At 45.7% G+C, this 20,377-nt stretch overlaps 2 protein-coding genes across 3 annotated transcripts in view; one reads left to right on the top strand and one right to left on the bottom strand.

Annotated features, from left to right (window-relative positions):
• The window catches only part of LOC114660438 (serine protease inhibitor Kazal-type 1-like), a 565,538-nt gene extending 557,266 nt beyond the window's left edge, over window positions 1-8,272 (bottom strand). Inside the window, exon 1 of the mRNA XM_051934264.1 lies at window positions 8,258-8,272. The gene's annotated coding sequence lies outside the window, so the exon portion shown is untranslated. The remainder of the gene's footprint in view (window positions 1-8,257) is intronic.
• LOC114660439 (serine protease inhibitor Kazal-type 1-like) overlaps window positions 1-20,377 on the top strand; it is an 821,621-nt gene that overhangs the window by 623,151 nt on the left and 178,093 nt on the right. The window lies entirely within an intron of this gene.

Genomic DNA, 20,377 nt, shown 5'->3' with positions numbered 1-20,377 from the left:
GGTGTTTTCCCTCTGTGGGAATATTTCTTCAGGAACCAGGGTCTTCTTTCAAACTCAGGAGCTTTAGTAGTATTCCCACCACAGGAACCTGGGCATTTAGAGTTCCCGGTACTTTCTGTAGTTCCTACTTCTGGGTACTTTTCATTCAACAAGGAATGGGTGGGGCTTGAGCAATGAATCATGCTGATTGGTTGGCCACAAGCACTGGTGCCACCTTTCAAAACTGTTAATATACTGCTCAAAAAATGAAAGGAACACTTTTTAATCAAAGTATAGTATCAGGTCAATGAAACTTGTGGGCTATTGATCTGGTCAGATAGGTAGCAGAGGGGCTTGTTAATCAGTTTCAGCTGCTTTGGTGTTAATGAAATTAACATATATGTGCCCGACCTGACACAGACTGACAACGGAGGCACGTTAAAATAAACCAAAAGAATTTATTTTCCTTCTTCAGCTGGGGGCCCACATCTTCCCCGTGTCCGTCAACCACAACACAGTCCCACAAAACCACAAGTCACAAGCACAAATAAACTCTTCAAGTCCTCCACTCCTCCTTGGCAGTTTTATCTCCCTCCTCCCAACTCAGGCTCTCGGAGTGGTGGCTCCTTTTATAGCTCACCTGGAAGTGCTTCAGGTGCTTGACCACCTGCTTACGATTTCACCTCCGGGTGTGGCTGAACTATGTCCCAGACGGGCCCAGGAACCCCTGCAGCGCCTCTGGATCCCAACAGGGCTATGGAGAACTCCATCTCCCATGGAGTCCTGCGGGTATCTGAGGCACCACAGTCACTCAGGGGGGCTGCCAACAAGTGGTCCGGGGGAGGTACTGTGCAACCCATGCTTGCTCCCCTGGAACATATACAGAAGGGGCATCCCGGCCAGGTCCATCACAGGGGCAACAATGAGACGACCCCCAAAACAGGAATGCATGGTTTAACAGATGGATGGAGGCCATCGACATTTTTCCCTTCTCATCTGTTTTGTCACTCGTTTTGCATTTGGCTACAGTCAGTGTCACTACTGGTAGCATGAGGCCATACCTGGACCCTACAGAGCTGGCACAGGTAGCCCAACTTCTCCAGGATGGAACATCAATACGTGTCATTGCCAGAAAGTTTTCTGTGTCTCTCAGCACAGTCTCAAGGGCATGGAGGAAATTCCAGGAAACCAACAGGCAGTTACTCTAGGAGAGCTGGACAGTGCCCCTCGTAGAAGGTCCTTAACCCATCAGCAGGACCCACCAGTATCTGCTCCTTTGTGCAAAGAAGGAACAGGATGAGCACTACCCGAGCCTACAGAATGACCTCCAGCAGGCAGGCTGGCCACTGGTATGAATGTCTCTGAGTAAACAATCAGAAACAAACTTCATGAGGTGGCCTGAGGGCCCAACGTCCTCTAGTGAGCACTGTGGAGCTTGATTGGCATTTGCCATAGAATACCAGAATTTACACCCTGTGCTTTTCACAGATGAGAGCAGGTTCACCCTGAGCACGTGACTGATGTGAAAGGGTCTGGAGAAGACGTGGAGAATGTTATGCTGACTGTAACATCGTTCAGCATGACGGGTTTGGTGGTGGGTCAGTGATGATCAGTCCGGGGAGGCATATCCATGGAGGGACACACAGACCTCTACAGGCTAGACAACAACACAACAGGACTGCCATTAGGTATCGGGATGAAATCCTTGGACCCATTGTCAGACCATATGCTGATTCCTCCTGGTGTGCAACATGTGGCGAGAGGATGAAGGAATTGATACCATTGACTGGCCCCCACGCTCACTCACCTGACCTCAATCCAATAGGACACCTCTGGGTGGGACATTATGTTTCGGTCCATCTGACGTCTCAGACTGTCCAAGAGCTCAGTGATGCCAAGGTCTAGATCTGGGAGGAGATCCCAGAGAACACCATCTGTAATCTCATTAGGACATTATCAGGCATGCATACAAGCATTTGGGGGGGCATACAAACTACTGAGTACAATTTGGAGTTGGCCAAATGGACTCGCCAGCCTGCCACATCATGTTTCCCTTTGATTTTCAGGGTGTCTTTGAATTCAGTCCTCTGTAGGTTCATCATTTTCATTTCCATCCTTTCCTTCCTCACACATCACCATATCAGTCCATAGCAGTAGAAATGGCCAGCAGGATCCCATTGAGATCTGATGTGTTTTCAAAGTGTTCCTTTAATTTTAGGTAGGTAGGACCATTACCTGGTTCAAAGATGTCCAAATCTATCAAGTCTTTCATTTTATTTCCGACAGTTTCTCTCAAATTAAATGGTATTTGCCTGACATTATAACTAATGTGTAAACGCATGTGCTTCGTTTTCAACTTCTCCACACCTTGGGTACTCCAGGATAGGAGCTGGAGAGCCTGTTTGAGATCCATTAAGCTGTGATATCTGTGCCTAGTCTGAACACCCTAAACTTGGTCTCAGAGTGGTTCTTTGTTCCCGTCGATAACCACAAACTCTGCATATTCCGTGCGATCCCTTGTGTTGACTTTGTGATTCCAAGCTCCTTTTCACAAGTAATGGCTCCTTAGATGAATAAGTAAACAATGTTTTCTCCACATTTGGAATGTACGAGTGACGTTCAATGTGCGCCCATTCATTTGTTCAGAGGTGTTTGTTTTTTTCTTCAATGATAATACAGGTGGTACCAGAGTCAATAAGCATTTGAAGTTCTACTCCACCTGAGCAAACTTTCCATCTTTCTGTCCTGTCCTTTTTCAGTAACCACAAATTCAAATTCTGTTTGTCTCTCCACAGTATCAACAGTTTGATGTTTTTGGAACTCTTTGTCCTTTGAGAAATGATCTTTCCCACTGCACTCGTGACATGTCTGACCTCATGCCGGATGTTTGGCGTCTCTGACCAAGTGGTCTGCATTAACACCTCTGTAGCATTGCTTATCAGAAGTTGCAGAATAACAGCATGAAGGAAGTGTGGGATGGGATGAAGATCATCACTGGCTGCAGCTCGAAGTGGGGTACCACCATCGAGAGAGACATGAAGAGAGCAAACCAAATGAACAACTTCTTTAACAGGTTTGACCACCCTAACCCACTCTCACTCTTATCTTGGAGTACTGCACCCTCCACACATCCTTCTGCTGATACCAGCATAGGAGAGACATCCCCACCCATAATTACAACAGCGCAGGTGAGCAGAGAGCTGAGGAGACTTCGTCCCAGCAAAGCAGCGGGTCCAGATGGAGTATCGCCACAACTGCTGAAGGTCTGTGCATCGGAGCTGGGGGGTCCTCTACAGCGCATCTTCAACCTGAGCCTGGAACAGGAGAGAGTCCCGAGGCTTTGGAAAACATCTTGCATCACCCCAGTCCCAAAGGTATCACGTCCTAGTGAGCTGAATGATTTTCGGCCTGTTGCTCTGACATCACATGTGATGAAGACCACGGAGAGGCTGCTGCTTCACCACCTTAGGCCACAGGTTCAACACGTCCTTGACCCTCTGCAGTTTGCATATCAGGAGAAGGTGGGAGTGGAGGATGCCATCATCTATATGCTACACCGATCCCTCTCTCACTTGGACAGAGGCAGTGGTGCTGTAAGAATTATGTTTCTAGACTTCTCTAGCGCCTTCAACACAATCCAACCTCTGCTCCTTAGGGACAAGCTGACAGAGATGGGAGTAGATTCATACCTAGTGGCATGGATTGTGGACTATCTTAAAGACAGACCTCAGTATGTGCGTCTTGGGAACTGCACGTCTGACATTGTGGTCAGCAACACAGGAGCGCCACAAGGGACTGAACTTTCTCCGATCCTGTTCAGCCTATATACATCGGACTTCCAATACAACTCGGAGTCCTGCCACGTGCAAAAGTTTGCTGATGACACTGCTATCGTGGGCTGCATCAGGAGTGGGCAGGAGGATGAGTATAGGGACCTAATCAATGACTTTGTTAAATGGTGCGACTCAAACCACCTACACCTGAACACCAGCAAAACCAAGGAGTTGGTGGTGGATTTTAGGAGGCCCAGACCCCTCATAGACCCCGTGATCATCAGAGGTGACTGTGTGCAGATGGTGCAGACCTATAAATATCTGGGAGTGCAGCTGGATGATAAATTAGACTGGACTGCCAATACTGATGCGCTGTGCAAGAAAGGACAGAGCCGACTATACTTCCTTAGAAGGCTGGCGTCCTTCAACATCTGCAATAAGATGCAGAAGATGTTCTATCAGACAGTTGTGGTGAGCGCCCTCTTCTACTCGGTGGTGTGCTGGGGAGGCAGCATTAAGAGGAAAGATGCCTCACGCCTGGACAAACTGGTGAGGAAGGCAGGCTCTATTGTTGGCATGGAGTTGGACAGTTTAACATCTGTGGCAGAGCGAAGGGCGCTGAGCCGACTCCTGTCAATTATGGAGAATCCACTGCATCTACTTAATAGTATCATCTCCAGACAGAAGAGCAGCTTCAGCGACAGACTGCTGTCACTGTCCTGCTCCACTGACAGATTGAGGAGATCGTTCCTCCCCCAAACTATGCGACTCTTCAATTCCACCCGGGGGTGTAAACGTTAACATTTAACATTATACATAGTTATTGTCTGTTTTTTCACCTGCATTGTTATCATTCTTTAATTTAATATTATTTATTGTATCAGTATGCTGCTGCTGGAGAATGTGAATTTCCCATTGGGATTAATAAAGTATCTATCTATCTATCTATCTATCTATCTATCTATCTATCTATCTATCTATCTATCTATCTATCTATCTATCTATCTATCTATCTATCTATCTATCTTATCTGGCTTATTTTTCTCAAAATTGCACTTGGCTTTTTTTGTTTTGTTTTGCCTCATTTTCACCTTTCCTGCGCGGCAACACGATTTACGGTTTGTGCTCAGTAAAAACTTTAGTGGTTGAATGACTGGGAGCTGAGCTGCCATTCATTAAACCATCAAAAAATCCATAAGGAGCAGAGACCAGTGGATGGTGTATGGAATACAATTCCACCCTTTATCACACATGCGCGTCAGAGGGTCACTCTCTGGGTTCCTCCAGACTGAGAGGGGCCACTGCTGCTAACCAGGTGGTGCAGTGGTAGTGCTGCTGCTTTGCAGTAGGGAGACTGTAGAAGATTGTGGGTTCGCTTCCCGGTTCCTCCCTGTGTGGAAAGCGCTTTGAGTACTGAGAAAAGTGCTATATTAATGAATTATTATTATTTTTTATTATTACGTCATCTTCCTTTCTCTCCATGGTGCCAAGAAACCACCAAGTGACTCCGCCCCTTCCAGTCCCAAAACCATAAAAGCCCAGCAACCTGGAAGGAGGTGCCACTTATTGACTGGAAGCCTGAGGAGATGGAGCTCCTTCAAACTTCAACTGAAGTGATCAGAGAAGCCTTGAGCGGCAGTGATTTAGTTGTATAGAGCGGCAGTTGTTTGTTACAGCACCCTCGCGTGCAACTTTTGTGGAACTGTTAGGAAGTAAATGGTGATGGCCGGGTTGACGCCCCAACATTTTTGTTATCTTTCAACCCATCATTCCCCTGGGCGACCACACCTTGCATTCAATAATATAAAATAAAACTGCTTTACATCTGTGACCAATCAAATCAATTCATTCTAAATAGTATGATGTAATCAGGGGTGGATCTACTATGAAAATCACAAAGCTTAAGCTTAAGGGCCCCCTAATCCCAGAGAGGTACCAGAAGCAACTTTGATTTTCACCCCGTATAAGTCAAAAACTTAAAGGAATAGGACATTTTTTTTTCACACCAGTGACATCCAGTATAACCATTTTAATCAAAATTTGAGATGTAGTGGTCACAATTTTTTTTTTTTAAATTGCTGTGATTTGACGTGGAACAACCCCAATGAAGAAGATGTCAGTGGTTACCCAGACCTTGTTGCTGGTTGTGAAGAGGCCTCCATAACACTTCAAGTTTCATGGCCACCAAAAATGCAGATAGGCCACTGGTTGTAATATTTAATATCTCTACAATACAGAGTCCTGTTATCTGTATCAGATTCTTTCAACACTTTGTAGCGGTCAGGTGCCGCTAAGATTCATACCGTCAAGGTGATTTATTTATTTTTTATAGAGGATCCCAGGGACGTTCCCAGTCTTGGCCCGCCCGCACACACTCAAAAACAGAGACAAAACGAAGCAAAGTGGGGAACAACAACAATTAAAGAATGTAATGCAATTAAATAATATAAATAATACCACCCCTGTACCCCTATGGTGATATTACAATAAACATATGAACACAAACACCACACAGCAAAGTCCATGGAATACCACACCGGACGTAATGAGAAATGACGAGAGCAAGTCCAGAGATCTGTATGTTGTAAGGGAATGAAAAACAGTCCTACCGATAGACACTGTAAGGGTGAAGACAGATGGATGGTTCAGGAGCGCTCCTTTACTTGCGGGGAAGCCGTGAATCCACAAACAGTCCTCAGCACACAGGTAGACAGACGATCCAGACCCCAACAATGAATACAATCCAGGACACAGCGATTAAATATGGCTTAACAGAAGGCAGTCCAACAGGTAACGAAACACAAAATACTATAACAAAAAACACACTTCTTTTCCTTCAGCCACCTGCCCTCCTTTTAAACCCCTCTGACCACCTTTGACCCCAACAGCCCCTGCAGGGACTGCTGGGAGATGCAGTTCTAACTAATAGTAGCACTGCTACAACTTCACTATAGTAAAATACACAAAAAATGTCAACAGAGAGTTATTTGAATCATTGGATGTAATCCAAATGTTTACAGAATGCTGTTCATGATGTGCAGTGAAGAAGGAAGCCTTGCTTCTCTGATATATGGTGTGCAACAGTTTTGCCAGTACTTTAAAGAGAACTCTTTATAAATTTGCTTCCATAACCACAAGAAACTTTCAGAACACACTGAAAATTTATTTTGTTAACCATCATGGAATTTAATTTTTCTCACAGTGCAAAGATATGTTGGGTTATAAGGAAGAAATTGCAGTGTTTCTGCAAAGGGGGCTTTGCCTTATGCAAATATCCCAGGGAGACTCGAAAAGTAAAGGCAACTTACCTGTTAATAGTGGTGACTGTGAGCGGATAAACATCACTGTGTCACTGAGGAAGAAAAAACATTATTAACTGTAATGATTATAAGTATTTAACTCAAGGACTGTATTTTGTATTAATCATGCTGCAGAGAGCTATATGATTTTTACTTCTATATGAATTTGTTCTTCATTTAGGTAGAAAAAGAATTAAGCTTGTGCACAGTTTAAGGGACTAACATGCATTCTTTTATGAGAAAATGTTGACCTCTTTATACGAACAGAACACCCTGTGATATTACAAATCAATGTGATAGTTTCTGAATCCTTGTTTAAAACTATAAGAAACATGTCCCTTATGGATTAAGAAATAAGGATTTATTAACCGAATCAGACAAAATCTAATGAAGATATTAAAGCTATAAGAATGTCATTTCTTTGTAATGGGCGGCACGGTAGCGCTGCTGCCTTGCAGTTGGGAGATCTGGTTACCTGGGTTCGCTTCCTGGGTCCTCCCTGTGTGGAGTTTGCATGTTCTCCCCGTGTCTGCGTTGGTTTCCTCCCAGAGTCCAAAGACATGCAGGTTAGGTGGATTGGCGATTCTAAATTGGCCCTAGTGTGTGTTTGTGTGTATCCTGCCTGGGATTGGTTCCTGCCTTGTGCCCTGCGTTGGCTGGGATTGGCTCCAGCAGACCCATGTGATCCTGTGTTCGGATTCAGTGGGTTGGAAAATGGATGGATGGATTTCTTTGTAACTAAGGTACTGAACTATAGAAGCTGCTTTAAACTGGTCTTGTGTGTGTGAACTGATAAAAGCGTATTTTTAGGAATGCGAGTGCCTGGTGGCTCTTTATTCTGGTATACTCCTGCATGTAATAAATCAGGATGGATCCCGTAACTTACAGCAATCTACTGTATGTATGACCTCAAAATGAACTGTCATTTTTTTTCTTTGGCTAATGAATAAGCTAGGTAACATAAGAGAGGATTTTTCTGGATTGGTCTGTTTTGACCAGCCAGTGGCACTGAGCTGAGGTTGGGGGGCTCCAGTCTCTTTGGAGGCATGGGGTGGGGCAGCAGTCTCTTTAACTCACCAAGAATAAAGAATAATGAAATTGCTTTTTATTTTAAATTGGTGTTTTTGTCTCTCGTTGTTATCAACTTCAGCGTCCACATCACACAAGTGCATCTCTGCATCAGGGCTCCTCAAAAGTATTCAGTACCACCTTGGGGTGAGAGGGGGGCACTTTTGTTAACAATCTCCTCTCCTTTCCCTCCAGTAGCATGGAGAAGATGGCCCCAGAAGACACCTGACTCTGCCCCTTCCAGTGTTTTCTGAGTTCTATCACGAGCTGGTGTCTCTCTGTGAGCCGAGCACGACAATGATCGTGCAACCTGAACTTGGACTCAAGACCGACTGCGGCTAATTTGTCGTTATTTATATGGGAGTGCCTGTATTTCTGTTATTTTTTGGAAGAAATAAACAGGGACGACTGATTTGTCACCCCAGCATTCCTTTGCTTGAGACTTAATAATTCATTAATTAATTAATAATAATAATAATTCTTCTCTCATCCACACATTTCTCCACATCATCTCCGTGCAGGCTCATGCACTTCTTTATATCATTTCACTAACTTCTTCCTTCCTTGGGAGAAGAAGCTTTTTGGCTGCTCCTGAATCCAGGTTTGCACAGCTTCCTTAACCTTGTGGGATATGGCCCAGACACAGACAGGCAGACACCAATAGTTTACACCCAAGCACACGTTTATTCATATTTACACTGTCCCGCACACAACCCAGTGCCCCTGCACCAAATCACCCTCAAGTCCTGGCGTCTTTCCACAATGTCTTTTCTTCTGACTGCCTACACTCCTCTCCTCTGAGCTCTGTCCTCTTCCACCCAACTCCAGCCATCGAATGGAGGGAGGCGGCCCCTTTTATGTTCATCCGGACGTGCTCCAGGTGCCTCCTGATGAACTTCCGCCGGCTGAGCACCCGGAAGCAGTCCGGGTGTCCCTGGTATTCCTTCTGCCGGCACCTCCGGGTGTGGCGGAAGTGCTGATGTCCAGGGCTCTTCAGGCATTCGGGCGCCCCCTGGCAGTGACCACGGGCCCCTATAGGATTGAGCTTCCATGCTCTGTTCCCGTGGTCCCCATACCAACCAGGGCAGCTGCCTCCTCGTAGTCCGGAGGAGCATCTGGGCCATGGCCTCACTCATCCTGCAAAAGAGAGTCACTTCAAGATATGGTTTTGAATTTTTACGCCCCTTGTTTGTTGTGTGTTATCCATTTGCTCCTGTCAGTCTCAAGTCCAATTCAGGGTTGCCTGTAGGGTGCCAGGCCAGTGGTGGGCACAAACAAACACCCACCTCTCCATTCTCACAGTTAAACAGGAACTGCAGATTAGCCCAGGTTGTACATCTTTGTGGATGTAGGCGGACAACTGGAATAGCATAACATGCCAACTGCACACACACCACCGGGCACACAGTTTAAAGCCAGGATTCTGGATGTGTGAAGCAGTGGCACTGCCTGGTGACCTTTTCTCATGAATTAGCAGATGAACCTTCCATCTTTATTCCTTCATTGGACTCTGTACCACTCTGGAGTTGCCCCCGGTGAGAGGTGCCGAGCGGGTGTGGGTATACTTATTGCCCCCCGACTTGGAGCCTGTACATTGGGGTTTACCCCAGTAGACGAGAGGGTAGCCTCCCTTCGCCTTCGGGTGGGGGGATGGGTCCTAACTGTTGTTTGTGTGTATGCACCGAACAGCAGTTCGGAGTACCCACCCTTTTTGGAGTCCCTGGAGGGGGTGCTAGAGGGCATACCTTCTGGGGACTCCCTCATTCTGCTGGGAGACTTCAATGCTCACGTGGGCAATGACAGTGAGACCTGGAAGGGCGTGATTGGGAGGAATGGCCCCCCTGATCTGAACCTTCAACTCCCACCTCTGGCAGAACTTTGACCATGTCCCGAGGGAGGTGGGGGACATTGAGTCCGAATGGGCCATGTTCCGTGCCTCTATTGTTGAGGCGGCTGACCGGAGCTGTGGCCGTAAGGTGGTCGGTGCCTGTCATGGCGGCAATCCCAAACCCGTTGGTGGACACCGGCGGTGAAGGATGCCGTCAAGCTGAAGAAGGAGTCCTACCGGTCCCTTTTGTCCTGTGGGACTCTGGAGGCAGCTGATAGGTACCGGCAGGCCAAGCGGAATGCGGCTTTGGTGGTTGCTGAGGCAAAAACTTGTGCATGGGAGGAGTTTGGGGAGGCCACGGAGAACGACTTTCGGACGGCTTCGAGGAGATTCTGGTCCACCGTCCGGCGTCTCAGGAAGGGGAAGCAGTGCAGTGTCAACACTGTATATGGTGGGGATAGTGCGCTGCTGACCTCGACTCGGGACGTTGTGGGTCGGTGGGGGGAGTACTTCGAAGACCTCCTCAATCCCACTAACATGCCTTCCAATGAGGAAGCAGAGCCTGGGGACTCGAAGGTGGGCTCCCCCATCTCTGGGACTGAGGTCACCGAGGTGGTCAAAAAACTCCTTGGTGGCAAGGCCCTGGGGTGGATGAGATACGCCCGGAGTTCCTAAAGGCTGTGGATGTTGTAGGGCTGTCTTGGTTGACACATCTCTGCAACATCACATGGACATCAGGGACAGTGCCTCTGGATTGGCAGACCGGGGTGGTGGTCCCCCTCTTTAAGAAGGGGGACCAGAGGGTGTGTTCCAACTACAGAGGGATCACACTCCTCAGCCTCCCTGGAAAAGTCTATTCGGGGGTTCTGGAGAGGAGGGTCCGTCGGTTAGTCGAACCTCGGATTCAGGAGGAACAGTGTGGTTTTCGTCCTGGTTGCGGAACAGTGAACCAGCTCTATACCCTTAGCAGGGTCCTGGAGGGTGCATGGGAGTTCGCCAAACCAGTCTACATGTGTTTTGTGGACTTGGAAAAGGCATTCGACCGTGTCCCTCGGGGAATCCTGTGGGGGGTACTCCGGGAGTATGGAGTACCGGACCCCCTGATAAGGGCTGTTTGGTCCATGTACAACCGGTGTCAGAGCTTGGTCCGCATTGCCGGCAGTAAGTCACACCCGTTTCCAGTGAGAGTTGGACTCCGCCAGGGCTGCCCATTGTCACCGATTCTGTTCATAACTTTTATGGACAAAATTTCTAGGCACAGCCAGGGTGTTGAGGGGGTCCGGTTTGGTGGACTCAGGATTGGGTCACTGCTTTTTGCAGATGATGTTGTCCTGTTTGCTTCATCAGGCCGTGATCTTCAGCTCTCTCTGGATCGGTTCGCAGCTGAGTGTGAAGCAGCTGGGATGGGAATCAGCACCTCCAAATCCGAGACCATGGTCCTCAGCCGGAAAGGGTGGAGTGCCCTCTCAGGGTTGGGAGCGAGATCCTGCCTCAAGTGGAAGAGTTCAAGTATCTCGGGGTCTTGTTCACGAGTGAGGGAAAAATGGAGCGTGAGATCGACAGGCGGATCGGTGCGGCATCCGCAGTAATGAGGGCTCTGCATCGGTCTGTCGTGGTGAAAAAGGAGCGGAGCCATAAGGCAAAGCTCTCAATTTACCGGTCGATCTATGTTCCTACCGTCACCTATGGTCATGAGCTATGGGTAGTGACCGAAAGAACGAGATCGCGAATACAAGCAGCTGAAATGAGTTTCCTCCGCAGGGTGTCTGGGCTTTCCCTTAAAGATAAGGTGAGAAGCTCAGAGTAGAGCCGCTGCTCCTCCGCATCGAGAGGAGTCAGATGAGGTGGCTCGGGCATCTGATCAGGATGCCTCCTGGACGCCTCCCTGGTGAGGTGTTCCGGGCACGTCCAACCGGGAGGAGGCCCCGGGGAAGACCCAGGACACGTTGAAGGGACTATGTCTCCCGGCTGGCCTGGGAACGCCTTGGGATTCTCCCGGAAGAGCTAGAAGAAGTGGCCGGGGAGAGGGAAGTCTGGGCATCTCTGCTCAAGCTGCTGCCCCCGCAACCCGACCTCGGATAAGCGGGAGAGGATGGATGGATGGATGGATGGACCTTCCATCTTTACACTTTTCAAATCCACTTACAGGTATTTTTGTTTTGGATAGAAGGAGAGTCACTTTGACCTGCCTGACAGCCTGAGCCTTTGAAGCACAAAGAGGACAAGCAAACTCCAGACGAGGGCATCACGGAGTGGAAGTGAACTGCTGTCTGCACATTGCAAGGCGGTGCCACTGTGCCAAGGTATTGCTAAATCAGTGCTCACATTAAATGAGTTGTATTATTTGCCTTGTCATCCACTATCATTCTTTTTTATGTAGTGTAGAGCAGCAAAATAAATAAATTGACCCAAGACTCTTTATATTTCTTATTGGTTTTTCTTTGTGTGTCTTTTTACTTTTTGTGGTTAAATATTACCTTTAAAGTAAAGTGCAGCTTCTCAACGCCCATCGTGATGTCTGTTTGTTTATTCTGAATTTCTTTTAAAGCCTACTGTAATGTCTATTTGGCAAACTGTCAAAGTTTAAAGAAAGTTTTGTTTTCATTTCTTGCAGTTGTAATAAAAGAAGAAAACGTGATGAGTGATAAGTCCTGCTCTTAAATAGACACCCAAAGGTGTCGTAAAGGCCGGCTTTCATAAACTGATGGCTTATCGCTTTACACACAGGCGTTTACCACTGTAGTGGTGACTGGCCGCTACTTGGTGACATTTTCACAAACGTCATCTCTGCCCATGCAGTCGATGCAGAAGGATGCCAGCAGAGCTGATGAGGGCATCAGGGGACTGACTAAAGGACCCTCATTGGACAAGACAGAGGAGTCATGTGAGGAAATCCATCTGTCTACTGCACTCACTTCATCCATCACCACAACCACAGAAAGTCAGAGAGCCAGATTGTGACTGGGATGCCAATCTAAATGAACGCAAGTCAAATCAAATTGTATTTGTCACATGAGAATTAAACACACAGTACATCATGGAATGAAATGCTTAGTTGCTCAACTCCTATGACTGTGCATTTAAGAGGAATATAAAAGGACAATAGCAATTATACGTGACTTTATAAATGTTAAGAAAAATCATTAATAGAACTTGAAAGCAGTTGAGGTTGTCACTGAGCCCCAAACTCCAGATACAATCACACCCAAATCAGTCACAGGTTCAAATATAATGTAGTCCCTATTAATTAATAAACATTATATTCACAGATTAAATAAGAATGATCAAAGTAAACAGCCCAGAAAAACTATTCTCTTTCTTCATACTCATCCCGTTATGCCTCGTCCACCTTATTCCTTCTCTGACTGCCCGGTTAAGATGATGCAGCTCCTTTTATTTTTGACCTGGCAGTACTTCCGAAGCTAGGACATGGTCCGAAGGAAGCACTTCTGGGTTAGGCAGGAGTCCCACAAAGTAGGGATCATACCTCCCTACAGTGTCCCCTGTTGGTACCTCCTGAACCCAACACAGCGGTGTTCCAGAACTCCAATTCCCATGACGCCCTGTGAGTATCTGAAGGGGTCCTGAATCCCAAGGATGCTACCCTCTAGTACAGTGCATCCGGAAAGTATTCACAGCGCATCACTTTTTCCACCTTTTGTTATGTTACAGCCTTATTCCAAAATGGATTCAATTCAATTATTTCCTCAGAATTCTTCACACAACACCCCATAATGACAACATGAAAAAAGTTTACTTGAGGTTTTTGCAAATTTATTAAAAATAAAAAAACTGAGAAATCCCATGTCCATAAGTATTCACAGCCTTTGCTCAATACTTTGTCGATGCCCCTTTGGCAGCAATTCCAGCCTCAAGTCTTGTTGAATATGATGCCGCAAGCTTGGCACACCTATCCTTGGCCAGTTTGGCCCATTCCTCTTTGCAGCACCTCTCAAGCTCCATCAGGTTGGATGAGAAGCATCGGTGCACAGCCATTTTAAGATCTCTCCAGAGATGTTCAATCGGATTCAAGTCTGGGCTCTGGCTGGGCCACTCAAGGACATTCACAGAGTTGTCCTGAAGCCACTCCTTTGATATCTTGGCTGTGTGCTTAGGGTCGTTGTCCTGCTGAAAGATGAACCGTCGCCCCAGTCTGAGGTCAAGAGCGCTCTGGAGCAGGTTTTCATCCAGGATGTCTCTGTACATTGCTGCAGTCATCTTTCCCTTTATCCTGACTAGTCTCCCAGTTCCTGCCGCTGAAAAACATCCCCACAGCATGATGCTGCCACCACCATGCTTCACTGTAGGGATGGTGCCAGGTTTCCTCCAAATGTGACGCCTGGTATTCACACCAAAGAGTTCAATCTTTGTCTATCAGACCAGAGAATTTTCTTTCTCATGGTCTGAGAGTCCTTCAGGTGCCTTTTGGCAAACTCCAGGTGGGCTGCCATGTGCCTTTTACTAAGGAGTGGCTTCCGTCTGGCCACTCTACCATACTGGCCTGATTGGTGGATTGCTGCAGAGATGGTTGTCCTTCTGGAAGGTTCTCCTCTCTCCACAGAGGACCTCTGGAGCTCTGACAGAGTGACCATTGGGTTCTTGGTCACCTCCCTGACTAAGGCCCTTCTCCCCCGATCGCTCAGTTTAGATGGCCAGCCAACTCTACGAAGAGTCCTGGTGGTTTTGAACTTCTTCCACTTATGGATGATGGAGGCCACTGTGCTCATTGAGACCTTCAAAGCAGCAGAAATTTTTCTGTAACCTTCTCCAGATTTGTGCCTCGAGACAATCCTGTCTCGGAGGTCTACAGACAATTCCTTTGACTTCATGCTTGGTTTGTGCTCTGACATGAACTGTCAACTGTGGGACCTTATATAGACAGGTGTGTCCCTTTCCAAATCATGTCCAGTCAACTGAATTTACCACAGGTGGACTCGAGCTGCATGGCAAAGGCTGTGAATACTTATGTACATGTGCTTTCTCAATTTTTTTATTTTTAATAAATTTTCAAAAACCTCAAGTAAACTTTTTTCACATTGTCATTATGGGGTGTTGTATGTAGAATTCTGAGGAAAAAAATGAATTTAATCCATTTTGGAATAAGGCTGTAACATAAGAAAATGTGGAGAAAGTGATGCGCTGTGAATACTTTCCGGATGCACTGTACATGGGGGGCATAGTACCCAGATGCTGGTGTCTCTCCTGGTTCTACTATTCTCTCCGTAAGGATTCTTGTATCCATCCGGTCAGAGAGCCTGTTATTCTGCCTCTTTTTGCCGTGGCATCCCTTCCAGGTAAGGAATCCCCCTTTGGGACACCTGTATATCTTCCGGAGGCACTCACAAATTTTAAGTATGTGAATAATAATAACTAGATAGATAATTTTAACATTCAATGTAAAGAGTCAACAAAAGGGCATCATGTAGTTCTTGACACATTCCTCTTTCGAAGATGTGGATGGACTTGGTGTTTCTGGTCTTCAGCACAGAAGAGACCATTGTTGGGATGGCTGGTATCCCTGATCATTTTCTTTTCCCCGGTCGGACATCACTTGCTGTAGATCACCTGGAAGTTAGACAGTGGATGCCTTCAGCTGACCACCACATGTTGTTTGGTAACTGGGAGGGCAGCCTGAAATCCCTGAGGTGGTAAGGATGTTCCTCAACAAAGTGCCAATATGCTTGAACTAGCTCAGGTCCGCTGTGATGTGGACACCAATGTATCTGAAGCTGCCCGCCGTCTCCACCTGAGCACTGTTAATACGTTCTGCAGCGCAGTGGCTGCAGGTTTTCATTCTAACCCTTTTCTTAATTAGTGATCTGCTTTTGTGGCTAATTAACTTCTTTTGAATTACTTTTAATTGATTTGGTTTTTAAGAAATGTTTCCCTAAATTTCTGGCCTGTGCTGTCCTCTCTGAAAGACCACAATCAGCTCCTTTGTCTTGGTGACATTCAGAAGTAGACTGTTGTCCTGACACCAGGTGTGACAGACTCTCCACTTCATCCAGGTAAGCCTGCTCATTGTTGGCAGATATCAGGCCTATCATAGCTGTGTCATCAGCAAACTTGACAATTTTGTTAGTCAAGTGTACCCATGCAGTCATACATGTAGAAGGGAGTACAGCAGAGGACTCAGAACACAGCCCTGTGGAGCCCCTGCATTGAGCGTGAGGGATGATGAGGTATAGTCAACCACTTGAACCCAACTCAACAATGAAGTGTTCAGACGCAGGTTCATTAGCTTGAAGATTGTAATTACTGTGCTAAATAGCATTCTTATACAGGGAGATTCACTCGAAAGAGACCCCGGATATTCTGTAATAACTCTCGCTAGGACGAAGCAATTTGAACTAAACAACGTGCAATGTGTTCCTCAGTATACAGAGCATCGAACAAGCCAGGATGCCCCTGCGTCGGAGCGATGAGGTAGTTTAACCTCTGTTTGCAACTTCTGGGGGCATACCTCCCGTACCCCTTCACTCAGTCACTCGATGTCTCATCAGGATGGTTGTGTACAGTATTGAGCAGTGCATCTTCATGGTGTGAACCTATTGGGTCGGCAATTTGTTTAAGCGATGTCAGAATCAACTGGATGACCGTGAGTCAATACATCTACGCGTATCTGCTGTGCTGCCAGACATGAATGCAGGAACATGGGGAGCATGACGTGAACAGTGCAGCCTTAGCTCTAAAGATCATCAAGACTGAAACTGCAATGTTGATTTCTCAAAATCTCAAACCAGTGCACTACCGTGATGATTCTCTGATAAAACATTAGAACTTTAGAAAAATTGTGACAAGGAGAGGCCTTTCAGCCCAAAGAGCTTGTCCATCCAGTCACTTTGATTGCCCAAAATAACAAGGTCCCTAAAATCCGATTATCCACCACATTATTTGGTCACTTGTTCCATGTGTCTGTGGTTCTCTGCGTAAAAAAAAAAAATAAACAAATTGTAAAATCTTGTCTTAAGTTTCCAAATATGTCCCAATGTTCTTCTTGCAGAATGTGTTTAAAAAAAACAACTGGGATCGCTGGACTAATTATTTTCATAGTTTAAAATACTTCAGTCATGTCACCTCTTAATCTCCATTTTCCTGAACTGAAAAGGCTCATCTCCTTTAGTCTCTCCTCACAGCTCACCCATCTCATTCCTGGAGTCACTCCAGTCACTCTTTTTCTGGACATTTTCTAACATTGCTATGTCCTTTAGGTAATATGCAGACCAAAACTGAACATTTCACTTCAGGTGTGGCCTCACTTGTGATTATAGACATCAGGGGTGCCTAACTCCAGTCCTTGGAGGGCCGCAGTGGCTGTAGGTTTTCATTCTAACCCTTTTCTTAATTAGTGATCTGCTTTTGTGGCTAATTAACTTCTTTTGAATTACTTTTAATTGATTTGGTTTTTAAGAAATGTTTCCCTGAATTTCTTCATCGTTCCTCTGATTTGCTTCATTTCTTTCCTTAAATGGCACTCAAAACAGAAGTGAAATGTGAAGTGAGGGAGCCAACAGAAGACCAACTATGTCAGGGCCTCAAACTCCAACCAATTTCACTCCAACCAGTTGCTTAATGAGGCACTGTGTCTTGTCGTTAAGTAAACCAACTCTTTAATTCCATGGCTTGTTGCTGCTCTCATTGTGCAATTTTTCCAAAATTGTGGATTTTCTCTTTCATAAGACCCATCCATCCATTTTCCAACCCGCTGAATCTGAACACAGGGTCACGGGGGTCTGCTGGAGCCAATCCCAGCCAACACAGGGCACAAGGCAGGGAACCAATCCTGGGCAGGGTGCCAACCCACCGCAGGACACACACAAACACACCCACACACCAAGCACACACTAGGGCCAATTTAGAATCACCAATCCACCTAACCTGCATGTCTTTGGACTGTGGGAGGAAACCAGAGCGGCCGGAGGAAACCCACGCAGACACGGGGAGAACATGCAAACTCCACGCAGGGTGGACCCGGGAAGCGAATCCGGGTCTCCTAACTGCGAGGCAGCAGCGCTACCACTGTGCCACCGTGCCGCCCCCTTTCATAAGACCTTCACCTTTATTTCATATACATAAATGTCTATGCATGGAATTGTGTGTGTCTGTCTGTCCGGCCCATAAGTGTAAGGCATGAAGCAAAACAGAAAGGGACTCTGTCACCAAATTGAAACTGCAGAGAAAAAAGAAACTCGCTCAGCCGCTGACAGAATATTAGAACATTAGAACACTCTAGACGAGAACAAGCCATTCAGCCCAACAAAGCTCGCCAGTCCTATCCACTTATTTCTTCCAAAAAAACATCAAGTCAAGTTCTGAAAGTCCCTAAAGTCTTACTGTCTACCACACTACTTGGTTGCTTATTCCAAGTGTCTATCATTCTTTGTGTAAAGAAAAACTTCCTAATGTTTGTGCGAAATTTACCCTTCACAATATTCCAACTGTGTCCCCGTGTTCTTGATGAACTCATTTTAAAATAACAGTCTTGATCCACTGGACTACTGTAATTCACTTCATAATTTGAAACACTTCAGTCATGTCACCTCTTAAACTTCTTTTTCTTAAACTGTAAAGGCTCAGCTCTTTTAATCTTTCCTCATAATTCAACCCCTGTAGACCTGAAATCAGCCTAGTCGCTCTTCTCGGGACCTTTTCTTGTACTGCTATGTCCTTTTTGTAGCCTGGAAAACAAACCTGCACACGGTACTCCAGATGATGCCTCACCAGTGTGTTATAAAGGTTGAGCGTCACCTACTTGGACTTGTACTCCACACATCAAGGCGCTATATAACCTGACATTCTGTTTGCCTTCTTAATGGCTTCTGAACACTGTCTGGTAGTTGATAGCTTAGAGTCCACTATGACTCCTAAATCCTTCTCATAAGGTGGACTCTCGATTTTCTGACTGCCCATTGTGTATTCAAACCTAACATTTTTACTTCCTATGTGGAATTCTTTATATTTACTGACATTGAATTTCATCTGCCACTAATCTGCCCAAGCCTGTCTGCTGTCCAAGTCCTTCTGTGATGATATATCGGATTCCAAATTATCTGCTAATCCATCTATCTTGGTATCTGTTAACTTAACCAGCTTGTTCCTTATATTCCTATCTAAATCATTTATAGATATTAATAATAGCAGCGGCCCCACACTGCCCCCTGTTGGTCACCACTCTTAACATCACCCAATTCTGATGAGGTTCCTCACACCATCACCCTCTGCTTCCTGTGTCTGAGCCAATGCTGCACCCTTCTAAAAACATCACCCTGAACTCTCACTTCTCTGAGTTTGATGCCCACCCTCTCATGTGGCACCTTATCAAATGCTTTCTGAAAGTCCAGATAAATAATCTCATCTGCTCCACTTTGATCGTATCCTTTTGTTGCCTCCTCATAGAATTCCAGCATGTTAGTAAAACACGACCTCCCTCTTCTGACCCCATGCTGACTGTTCAGTTAAACTCCTGTCCTTGCCAGGTGTTGCTCAATCTTATCCTTAATAATTCCTTCCATTAATTTTCCTGTGATGCACTTTAAGCTTACTGGCCTATAGTTGCTTGGAATCTCTCTAGTGCGCAGTGACTTCCTAAAAATATGTGTCAAGGGTTTATATCTGCACTCGCCAGCCTCTTTAACAACTCTGTGGTAAATATTATCTGGTCCTGGTGATTTGATTGATTTCATTTTATTTAATCTGAGCAGCTCTTCTCCTTCTTTAATTTCCAAATCCCTCAGTACCTCCTTAGTAGTCCCTGTTACTGCTCTGAGGTTATCCACTTGTGAAGACCTCAGAAAAATGTAAATTTAGGTCATCTGCTATTTCACTGTCTGTATTTTTTCATTCCTCTTTACTATTTCTGATGCACTTGACCTCCTTGACTGTTCTTTTACTACTAAAACACTAAAAGAATCTCTTAGGGTCGTCTTTCGCCTTATCTGCTGTATTCCTCTCCAGCTGTCTTTAAGCCTGATATCCTTCTTAATTATTGCTCTCAAGTTCTCATACGCTCTACGATTCACTTTGCAGTCATTAGTCTTACAGGTATATGCCTTATAAAGCATTTTTTTTCTTTTGCAGACTTCTTTTTTAAATCTTTATTAATCCACCGTGGAGTTTTTTTTAAATTTCCTATTAATTCCAAATTTAGGTAAGTATCTGTTCTGCATTATATTTAAAATATTTATAAGCCTGTTCCACTGCTCCTCGACTGTCTCCACACTTAACAGCTTATCCCAGTCTGTCCTCCTTAGACTTTGTCGCATCTGCTCAAAATTAGCCCTACCAAAGTTCAACTTAACAATTTCAGTCTTTTCATCTAAGAATTGTATTATATTCTAGTCATGTGACCCTAGTGGTTCAATCACCTCTACACCTTCAATTCTATCCTGATTTGTACAAAATACTAAACCCAGGCAGGCTTCACCCCGTGT

This window comes from Erpetoichthys calabaricus, chromosome 11 (genome assembly GCF_900747795.2).
Source record: "Erpetoichthys calabaricus chromosome 11, fErpCal1.3, whole genome shotgun sequence".
Classification (NCBI taxonomy): domain Eukaryota; kingdom Metazoa; phylum Chordata; class Cladistia; order Polypteriformes; family Polypteridae; genus Erpetoichthys; species Erpetoichthys calabaricus.
This window is presented reverse-complemented; position numbering and strand designations above follow the sequence as displayed.